Here is a 12,500-nt window from a genome sequence, read left to right on the forward strand (position 1 = left end):
GTCCCAATGAACCTGGTCAGTCTTGCTCTTCTTCATGGCTCTCAGCCAATCCTGTACCCACCCAAGGTTGATACCTATCATACCATATGATTCCATTACCTCATTGCCACGGCCTGAAGCCATTGGTAATGCAAAACCATAGATCAGGTTCACTCATGAACCACCATGAATCACTAGTTGCTGTATAGCATCTAATTACCATCCCATATGGATGAATTAGTTCAACTATGATCCGCCCCTTTCTCCAGGGTCCTGTATCCCTACAATACATCACAATATATGGTCTCCAAGGGCGTGCCACACTTGGCCTCATATGCACCTCAAGAGACACCAACATAAACCACAAAGTAATCATATGTACATGTTACCTTAGACTTGATCTTACTAGATCTTGTGCTTCCTGTATCATGTCTGGCCATGCTCCTCCATTGCACGCCTCTATCAAGTCTTATCATATACCTCCAGTATTGATAAGAACCAATCATGGGTCGCACCCATCATCCATTCCATGGAACTCCCATGAAAACAGTTTCTGCACTGCATCCACCTTCAAGGCTGTTCATGCCTTTGGAGTGGAGTCCGGCCTTCTCCATTCTCTTCTGTCCATTTGCGTGTGTTACCATGATGTAGAGGAAGCCTAGGGTGTGTTCATCCATGATCAAACACCACCCAAGGGTCGTGCATCACTTCCCACTTCAGTACCCATGAAACTGCCTTTCTACACACCACTGCCCTTAAGGCTGCTCTTGGACTTTGAGAGTGAATCCGGTCATCTCCCTTCTTCCCTGGCTATTTGGATGTGTAGTAAGGATGTATATGAAGCCTATGGCGTGGCAAACCACAATCAAAACACACCAGAGGGTCGTTCTCAACTCCCCCTTGATTGCCATCAAAACTGCCTCTTTGCTGCCTTCAAGCCTCTCTTGGTCTTGGATTGTGTAATCCGACCATCTCTCTGTTTTTCTCTGTTTTTCTTTGTGTTTCAGGAAGAAGAATGAAGCCCTGACGTGCCTGCAAAGGCACGGACTTGCCCTCCTTTTTATAGAAGAAATGGTGGTTACTTTCCAACCATTGCACCCTTCGGTATCATTTCTGGCCATTGATTTAATCAATGGTCCAGATCACACCTGTTCGCCTATGGCAGTTACCAGACGTCCTTGACATGCCTAACTGCTCCTAGACATGTCACACACAAGCCTAGCTGGTTGCCCAAGCCCCTGGTTCAACCCAAGTGCCCACCGGCTCACCGGCACACCCGGGTGGTCCACATGGTCCGACCACTGTCCGGACCTGGCCCAACTGCCCAAGACTTGAACACTCAGTCTAGCTGAGTTGAGCTGATCCCCAGCTGACCCAGCTGAGTGAGCTAGTTCATCCAGCTCAGGGAGCTGACACACTCTTCAGTGAGCTACACTGAGCTGAGCTGCACTACACTTCATCTAGCTGGTCGAGCTTGCTCACTGCATCGCCCAGCTGCCATACACTTTGTACAGCTCCTTTATACTTGTCTCCTTCTTGGTTTAGCTATATCTTAGCTTCCTGATGCCCTTAACCTTACTTCCAGGCCATGATACCCTTGTGTTTAGGTCACATGAGCTGACTGGTGCGTCTCCTTGCACCATGGTCGATCCTAAGGATCATATCCAGGATCAGGGACATGACAAGTCTCCCCCACTTAGAATGGATTCGTCCTCGAATCCAGTGGTGCTTACATCCTATATCATGACAAAGGTTCCAACTGAACTCTTTGCTTCCTGCACATCCGCTAAGGTTCATGACCCCAGTCACAACTTACTGGATCATTCCTTAACTGACCACAGCTTATCCCAGCTTGGCCCTATTGCGATCTTAGTCCCTACTAGACTAAACCGCCTCATACTTGACTTCTGTCCATCACCAGACATAGTCATACTTTGATCCTAGTCCATGACTAGATCATTTTCAGTCCTTAAGAACATACTGCATACTCGAGTCTTAGTAGATTTACCCAATCTCCAAGCTACTCAATGTATCAGTCAAGTCTTAAAGAACTCGATCACATTCCGGTCCTGTCCACTCCGGGACTCCACCGTCTCAATCCAACCATAGGTCAATCTCCGACTTGGTTGTGCTGCGACCCTCGTCCCTCACTGGACTTAGTCGACCTCATCTCAGCCATCTCGGCTGGTGCCAAACGATACGGACTTTTGGACATTGGGACCGTTCCCGGTTCTAGTTCGATCATGCTCGGGTCAGCCCCTGCAGGAGGCACACCCTGCAGCGCCCGAAACACATCCTTGAACTCTTGAACCAACCGAATCCTCGTCCGGGCTACCACCCCCTACAACCTCCTTAGTGTTAATGGTCGCCAACCAGGCCTCATGACCACCTCTCAGCATATTTTCCACCTGGACCGCTGAGATCACTAAGCATCCAGAGGTTGGTCGGATCCTTGGAATCTGATCGGGGGTCCACACCCACTCTCAAACTGCACCATTCCCCGGTGACAGTCTAAGGTGGCCCGATTCTTTCCAAGACCAATCCATCCCTAAGATCACTTTATGATTCTTAAGGCTAACACAATCAGATCCACGGGCATCGCCCTTCCTCGGATCATCACTGGGATGTCCCTAACAAGGCCTAGTGAATGCATCTTTGGCCTCCGGCCGCACTCACTATCCCGGGATCATCCCCTATACAATACAAACAACCCCTTTCCGATCATATCTGGACTCACAAACGGTGTGTAGCTCCAGTATCGAAAGGTATGTTGTTTCCACACCACTGATCATTAAGTACCTAGATGAGTAAGATATCGGTTTGATCACACATTTGAAAAACGTCCCATACCATTCTCCAAAGTGTCACACTTCTGTGAATGTCCCATACCATTCACAAGAGTGTTTATAATATACCTCAATCCCCATCATACTAAGCCACTTAACATCGTATACCCAATCCATTCAAATTGATCTAAGGAATCCTACCTTGGCTTATACCGAGTCCCAGTATACTAGCCCTGTAGTGTCTCCCTTAAACCAACTTGAACCTCGCAAATGCTCACTTGTTTTGAACGGCCACCAAGGATACACTTACCCCCAAAGAGTGCTGCACGTTTCTTTCAACCTAAGCCACTCTCAGGTTCATGTTACTTCCCTGGTCCAGGTCATCCATAAAAGATCTTGCATTGCATCGATCCTTCCATCCCGTCTATTATTTCCAGATAACTAGATCAACCAACCCTCTGTTTCAGGATCTTGCCCTTGGGGAGTGCATCTTGGCCAAGATGGTTCACCTTGGAACTTTCCCGTTCACAAGCATGATCCCCTATCTTGCCTCAGCTCCCTCTTGGCTCACCTAGTAAGGTTCCATGGTCATCTCAGTTTCCAGAAATAATTTCGGTTTGGAACACAATACCTTTGAGCAGTGAGTTGAGCTGAAGTTACAACCCAATCAGAACCTCCACTCATCTGCCTCAAAAGGATCCACACTACCTGAGAAATACTTTGTTCTCATCTGAGCTGTGTGCTCCAGCACCCTCAGGTAGTCCACTAACCAAGCTGCCCTAGCTGGTGGATCAATCTAGACCACCTCAGCTACTGGCCCAGCTTGATCATTAGCTGCCAAAACAGCTGCCCAATCAACCGGTTAGTCCTCTCATTGTTTGCAACAATTGTTTGGATCAGCCCGGTTCACATCACAAGAGGATTCAACTTCCCCTTCCAGCTGCAGCTCAGCTCTCCCCCACTAGAACCTCAGTAGGGTTGAGCTGACTTACAGTCAATCCAGCTTCATTGTTAACTTCCTCCAGCTGAGTCAACAATAAAACTGGTGGATTTATCACATCAGCATCTACTTGTCCGGATGCATGGGTGAACAACCACAACCCAACGATCCTAGAATCAAGCATGCTCTGATACCAACTTGTAAGACCCGAACCCGGCCGGCTAGGCCGCGGTCGATGCCTCACGTCGCTCGGTCCATACCCTGACCGAACCACTCAATTTTTCGATCTTTATCTATACTTTCGCCTAAAGGCGAAGTCTATCTTGGACCTTAGCTTAAGACTACCTTAGTCATTCCCTAGCTTAGATCCTTTCAACTTATGCACAGCGGAATATTATCTATCAACCATTGGTCTAAAACCAATCTAACACTTGTCAGGTCGAATCACCTTAGCCATGATCAGTAGACACAACTACTACCAGCTCCAAGGTTGATCCTGAACCTAATCCAAGTCATACAATAACTGAGGTTCCATTCCCCTAACCATTCTATCTAGATCTATGCAATATTGCTAGATCATACCTTTGCCACATCCACGGAGCTTGATAGCTCTTTGTCTCAGCTGCCTTAGCTGTCTAGCTAGCTCATTCAGCTAGCTGAACTGAACCACTTCACTTGAGGTTCCCAACTCTCTTCCAGCTGATCGAGCTGCGAGGTAGCTTTGCCTAGCTCCCCATCCACTCGTCCAACTTCTCTTATACCTGTATAAACTCTCCCCTTAGGTACTTAGTCATTCAACCAACCATCCCCACTGACCAAGTACCTTTGGGAAGTCTTCAGCTACAAAAACAACCTCAAGCAAACATGCTCCAAAAACTAATTAAAATTCATGATAATTCATGATAATTCATAACTAAGAGAATGGTCAAGTCAGATTTCTCAGAACTGGCCTCGATCATACTGATCTCGCCCATGAACAGCCCATATGGCCATAACTGACCACCTCTAAATCAATGAGATAAAACTAATCTTTCACCATGATAATTCATGATAAATACCCATTAAGAGATATTTGAAGTCGGATCCTAACAATTCCTCAGGAACTATCAGATCTCCACTTACCTGCCCAACCAAGGCCATGGAGAGATTTCTCTGAATCGGCCACTCCATGGTTCAGTACCTCCATGTCTGAACATCATAGAACAAGATTAACAATGCCCACCAGTTCCTGAGTCAATCAACCAACCACCCCACATGACTCAGAACTGATGAGTCTTCACACATACCTAACCGGCCATGGAACCATGTCCCAATGAACCTGGTCAGTCTTGCTCTTCTTCATGGCTCTCAGCCAATCCTGTACCAACCCAAGGTTGATACCTATCATACCATATGATTCCATTACCTCATTGCCACGGCCTGAAGCCATTGGTAATGCAAAACCATAGATCAGGTTCACTCATGAACCACCATGAATCACTAGTTGCTGTATAGCATCTAATTACCATCCCATATGGATGAATTAGTTCAACTATGATCCGCCCCTTTCTCCAGGGTCCTGTATCCCTACAATACATCACAATATATGGTCTCCAAGGGCGTGCCACACTTGGCCTCATATGCACCTCAAGAGACACCAACATAAACCACAAAGTAATCATATGTACATGTTACCTTAGACTTGATCTTACTAGATCTTGTGCTTCCTGTATCATGTCTGGCCATGCTCCTCCATTGCACGCCTCTATCAAGTCTTATCATATACCTCCAGTATTGATAAGAACCAATCATGGGTCGCACCCATCATCCATTCCATGGAACTCCATGAAAACAGTTTCTGCACTGCATCCACCTTCAAGGCTGTACATGCCTTTGGAGTGGAGTCCGGCCTTCTCCATTCTCTTCTGTCCATTTGCGTGTGTTACCATGATGTAGAGGAAGCCTAGGGTGTGTTCATCCATGATCAAACACCACCCAAGGGTCGTGCATCACTTCCCACTTCAGTACCCATGAAACTGCCTTTCTACACACCACTGCCCTTAAGGCTGCTCTTGGACTTTGAGAGTGAATCCGGTCATCTCCCTTCTTCCCTGGCTATTTGGATGTGTAGTAAGGATGTAGATGAAGCCTATGGCGTGGCAAACCACAATCAAAACACACCAGAGGGTCGTTCTCAACTCCCCTCTTGATTGCCATCAAAACTGCCTCTTTGCTGCCTTCAAGCCTCTCTTGGTCTTGGATTGTGTAATCCGACCATCTCTCTGTTTTTCTCTGTTTTTCTTTGTGTTTCAGGAAGAAGAATGAAGCCCTGGCGTGCCTGCAAAGGCACGGACTTGCCCTCCTTTTATAGAAGAAATGGTGGTTACTTTCCAACCATTGCATCCCTTCGGTTTCATTTCTGGCCATTGATTTAATCAATGGTCCAGATCACACCTGTTCGCCTATGGCAGTTACCAGACGTCCTTGACATGCCTAACTGCTCCTAGACATGTCACACACAAGTCCTAGCTGGTTGCCCAAGCCCCTGGTCTGATCCCAAGTGCCCACCGGCTCACCGGCACACCCGGGTGGTCCACATGGTCCGACCACTGTCCGGACCTGGTCCAACTGCCCAAGACTTGAACACTCAGTCTAGCTGAGTTGAGCTGATCCCCAGCTGACCCAGCTGAGTGAGCTAGTTCATCCAGCTCAGGGAGCTGACACACTCTTCAGTGAGCTACACTGAGCTACACTGAGCTGTCCTACACTTCTTCCAGCTGGTCGAGCTTGCTCCCTGCATCACCCAGCTGCAATACACTTTGTACAGCTCCTTTATACTTGTCTCTTTCTTGGTTTAGCTATATCTTAGCTTCCTGATGCCTTTAACCTTACTTCCAGGCCATGATACCCTTGTGTTTAGGTCACATGACCTGACTGGTGCGTCTCCTTGCACCATGGTCGATCCTAATGATCATATCCAGGATCGGGGACATGACAGCAGCCGCGGTAATTCCAGCTCCAATAGCGTATATTTAAGTTGTTGCAGTTAAAAAGCTCGTAGTTGAACCTTGGGATGGGTCGCCCGGTCCGCCTTCGGCGAGCACCGGTCGGCTTGTCTCTTCTGTTGGCGATACGCTCCTGGTCTTAACTGGCCGGGTCGTGCCTCCTTCGCTGTTACTTTGGAAGAATTAGAGTGCTCAAAGCAAGCCTACGCTCTGTATACATTAGCATGGGCTAACATCATAGGATTTCGATCCTATTGTGTTGGCCTTCGGGATCGGAGTAATGATTACAGGGACAGTCGGGGCATTCGTATTTCATAGTCAGAGGTGAAATTCTTGGATTTATGAAAGACGAACAACTGCGAAAGCATTTGCCAAGGTGTATAATATCCATTAGTGGAATGGACCATAACCAAGTACTTAACAAGTACTAGACAAGTCCAACAAGTACCAAGAGGAAGTGCAAGGAGTTTACATCCGGTCTACATCGGTTCATCTACAAACCGGACCGAGATCAGAAGACTCAGTCAACCTTGGAGTTATCACCATGACCAAGTCTTCTCTATGACATCAATGTAGTCAATGTAATCAATGTGTAGATTTTATTCCTTGTAAAGCATTTGTAAACCCTTGTATCAAACCACTATATATTGTGGTGTTGGCTAATGAGAAATACACACAACTTTCTCACAAATCACTCTCCACATTCTCTTTAGTTTATAACACGTTATCAGCACGAATGTGCTCTCCACCTGAGAAGTCTCTCTCCACCTGAGTTCTCTTTTCCGGCCATCTTTCCGGCAGAAAATCCTATATTCAGGCGCAACTTTAAACCGCCGTATCTCTCAAACCTTGTGGAGCCAGAAGACGATCCACCTATCAATCTGAGCCCAAGACGAGAGGAATCGTTGCGAAGCCGGTTTGTAGATGAACCGATGTAGACCGGATGTAAACCTCCTTGCACTTCCTCTTGTACTTGTTGGACTTGTCTAGTACTTGGTTAAGTACTTGGTTATGGTCCATCCACATAATGGATATTATAACACTCCCCCTTGGATGCCATAACCATATGAGTTCATAATATGCTTAATGTTGCCTCATTAAAACCTTACTAGGAAAACCCATTGGGATAAAACCATAGTTAAGGAAAAAGAGTACAACACATACTACTCCCCCTGATTTGAACATCACTTGCTGAATAGATGTTCATGGATTCTTACTTGAACAGTCTTGTATTGTTCGGACATATCATGTCTCTCAGAATCCTGATGGTACTTTTAGAAAATGTACCACTTTGATATCGACCACTTTAGTATTTTAGATAAAATGTACTATTTTTATACTCTGGTCGTTTGATTATGGTCTTTGACCAAATCACTTTTATATGCCTTTTCATAATATTGGCTGGCTAGTACTTTAGATCCATTATATCAAGTATGAGCTACTTAGCTCTTTAGGACTTATGGACATGCCTTAGCTTTATGAGTATAATATTATTTGCCATAGGCAATTTATACATAGGTCATGTCTGTTAGATCATGATCCTTATATCCATAGTTTATCTATGATCGATCTAAGACATCTTGCAGTCTTAGTGTGCCGGCAATTCGTACACATATATATATGGACGATTGGACTGATCTAGGCCGGACACGGTCATGACATAGAATTGATCTAATTGATCCTCAAATTTATGTCTAATGACATCCATGATCTACAGCTTTATCATGGACCAAATCTTATAATATGGTCGGACCCGTTTGGTAGCATATGGACACATAATGCGGTCCTACACCTTTTATTCAAAAGATGAACTTTGATCTTATAGCTTATCTTATGATAGCTTATTCATTCATACCACAGCTTGGTTGGTTCATGCTGAGAATTTTGACCAACCATAAGTATTACCAAAATTTGGCTAATTTGTGGTGATGGTCTATAACCTTTCTAAGGTTTGATGAATAACCATTTAACCTATCTTAGGCTGGTTAGTATAACACAAGGATTTTAAAATTCCTCTATGGACTGATTTGAATTGTTCTTATAGAACCTTTTTATTTGCTTACATGTAGCAATTTAATTCAGTCCATGGACAGCTTTAGGAAAAATGCTGTTCATGAGAACTTCTTTTCTCATCTTATGATTCTGAGCTCAGTATATTTTGGTAAACCTTTTAGGTACCAATAATATTATTATCATCCAGTGAGTCATATATAACATACTACATCTTTTGAATTTCTTCCAGACATTATATGTAGTGACATATGTAGTAGTATCCACCACTTTGGATTATATAGACCTCCCTTGGTCTGTCTCACGATTTATCCTTCTTTCAGGATTCATCTATTCACTGGGCATCATATGGCGTTTACATATTCATGGCCAATTCAATACGCCTTTATCTGTCACTTTTAGAAACCCCACGTTTCTTTCTTTCTTTATTCATTATTATGAGTACTCTTGCGTGGGTTCATGATCCTCGATTCATTATTCATGTGCTACATATTCGCGCTTTTCCTATGAATGTATTGTGTCGACACATTTATATATATATGTATGGTTTCCTTCCATTTCCAGACATCAAATAATTAATTTAGATCTCATCATAGTCAATGGGTATGCCCTCGGTACCAAGAGGCTCAGCGTCCCGAACCACATTAGTAGGCACCTCAGCCATAGCCATCCCGGGCTAGTCTGGAAAATATATGACCTCGGTTTCTTTTTGCACCTTTCTTTAATTTCCGAGGTTCCTTTTGGAACATATATTTGGTCTTATATTAGACTCTGTAGCAACTTGGTTGTGTCTTTAAGACATCAAAACCGTGTGGTGCTAAGCTGGGATGACATAGTCATTCTTTCTCGGGTCAATGTGTCTGGCATTTTATTTTGCTATCATTGTAGCATATGGACGTCTATAAATCTTTCTCTAGTCCGAGGATCTTTGCCAAGACAATGATGGTTGATACCATTCTTTACCAGCTTACTACTTCTCCTTTCAAATGTTGGATATTGGGATTCATAAACTCTATGTAATCCTTGGGATTTCATAAACTCTATGTAATCCTTGTTCCTTGGCCTATGATTAAATCACCCATTTTGGCTCAAGGTTTCTTTTAAACTTATGGAGAAAGTATATTCATAATATATATCCAACATATATATTCCCAATCCTCCTTATGAGATTCTAAGATAACTTGATCTTAGATGGCACATATATTTGTGGTGGATTTATTCATAATATCTTAATATGATATATGTCTGGACTCATGACCCGTATTAGTCTGAGGTGGGAATATTTATTATCACTTATATGGCCTGATATAATATCTATGGCCTGATGCAAGTTAATCTTTTATAACTCATGATGTCCCCAAGCATATGGACTTTTAGATTTTGAACCTTATAGGTAATGGTCATAATATGATAAATTCAACCAATATGAAATATGGTTGTGGACCATGTTTCACGAATTTTAGTATGGTCATGTATCATGGGATTTTACCTCTCCCCCTCATGAACATACTCTAATTCGTAGTGCTTGGGACAATAAATTCCCTTGTGCATAGATATAAATTGCACAAACGTGAGATCTTATGGGATAGCTTTTGTGCCCTTTTAAATCTCTGCATCATAATTCAGATGGCTAAGTATGGAAATGCCATCTAAGTGATAATTTTCGTGGGTCAATCAAACATGATTATGATTGCCCTGGCTATTTGCCTATTATCATATTGATCGTTAGATCAATAGAGAATGTAGTCTCGACCACTTAGGCGATTTTAATTTAGGTAATCTTATTCGCTTTTGCCCATTGTTGGAAACCATATTTTCTTCTTAATTCAATGGGTCTTACAGGGTGAATATAATGCCTTTTAGGCAATGCCTTGGTCGGACTTCTTTTCCTTTCTTTCAAGGAATGTCCAGTTGAGTTCAAGAGTAAAGCCTGGATAGCCGAGCATGTCGTGCCATATGTTAAAGGCTTCTCTGAACTCTTTGGAAAGTGATTTGGGGTATTAACCCACAATCATATTTATCTTGGCTCGAAGAAGGCCTATAGATATAGTAGGCATAGTCTCTAGGACTTTCCTTTGGCCTTGGAAATTTTCATAATTCATAAGGAATTCTTTCTTTCCTTTGCCCATAGTTTCAATATGTAGACCATTCATATGAATGTCTTTGAAACTTTGATAAATTCCACTTTGATTTATGTGGAATGTAATGCATCAGAGATTTTTAGATGTGTGCCTTTAAGCATCATGAGGTTGGACAAGCCATGACCTTGAATAAAATATCTTTTGTCTCTTAATGTAATGTGGCTTGGTCCACTATAGAGAACAAAGACAAAGTAAAATGATCTCGAAATCTAATTGGCCTTTATTAAGGCAATATGAAGTCTCGTATTCAAGCTGATCATCATTCTCATGGTCGAAATTATTCGCACCATCTAGATGGACCCAATGGGTCATAGGGTTTTATCCCTTTATGCTCTCCTGGTAGAGTTCAATAAGGTGTTTGGGAGTTCTACATCGGTTACCCCAATGATTATTCATCCCACACTGATGGCAAGCAGATTTGGTCGAGGCCTGGGTTTTAAAATCGGACTTATTCCCACGGACTTATACCCACGGCTAGGTTGATAACCTTGGCCTCGGCCTCGACTAATGCTGTGGGTGATATCCATGTACACCCTTGCCATCTTCCATGGCCTTTCACATGGCCATGGTTTGACTCTTTCATTTGGCTCTGTGGCCGTAAGTGCCTTAGGCAATGCCTTAAAATCCAGGAGGCCTCATCTCACTATTCCTCATGAGTAACTCATTGTTTTGCTTAGCAAGCAACAAACAAGAGATTAAATTTGCATATGTGGAGGAACCCATTTCTCGGTATTATTGCTGAAGCAAAGCATTGCTTGTGGAATGTAGAGAATTTCTTCTCTAACATGTCAGCATATGTGATAGTCTCTCCACACAGTTTCAACTTTGAGACTATCATGAATAGAGCCGAGTTATACTCATCCAGACTTATAGTCTTGGGTCTTTAGATCCCTCAAATCATATAGGGCCTTTGGTAATAGCACCGTACTATGGTGATCATATTTGGATTTCAGTTCTATCCAAAGGTCCAGAGGATTCTCAATAGTGAGATATTGATCATTGAGACTTTCAGTAAGGTGATGGCGTATGATTAAGAAAATCGCCTTGTATCTATCTCAAAAGTAAGAAATTTAGATACAATCACCAAGATTTAGATTTCAAGATGATTTTCAACATCTGAATATTTAACTTTGCTTTCAAGCATCAAGAATTTATGTAAGCAAATAGAAGCCTTAATTTATATGATTTAATTTATATGATTTAATAATGATTTAATAAGGCTTCCCCCAAATCATATAATATAATTGCTTTAAGAAATTCTAGTATGACAATGATCAATTGATCACTGCATCTAGTGATCCTTTTAATTATAATTCATATTTTGGATTGATTATATATATGTATATAATTTCATATAGGGTTTCCAAGCCCTTTAGAATTTTGAATAAGGATCAATCATTATGGGATCAAGCAATATGGATGAAAATCAATCACAATGGTCGAATGATAAATGCATGGATCAAGAACTAATCTGATGTTCTGTCTTAAGCATTGGACCAAAATAATATAAATGTGATTCTTATTGCAAGAGGATACTTGATTTGGTTTTCAAAGATCATAAAATAATAACCAATCCCTTCCCCCCTTTACAGGGTAAACCAAGACAAGAAAATTTATAATTTTCAGGAAATGACTAAACCAAATTTAATTAGATTTTCAA

Source organism: Raphanus sativus, unplaced genomic scaffold (genome assembly GCF_000801105.2).
Source record: "Raphanus sativus cultivar WK10039 unplaced genomic scaffold, ASM80110v3 Scaffold1483, whole genome shotgun sequence".
Classification (NCBI taxonomy): Eukaryota; Viridiplantae; Streptophyta; class Magnoliopsida; order Brassicales; family Brassicaceae; genus Raphanus; species Raphanus sativus.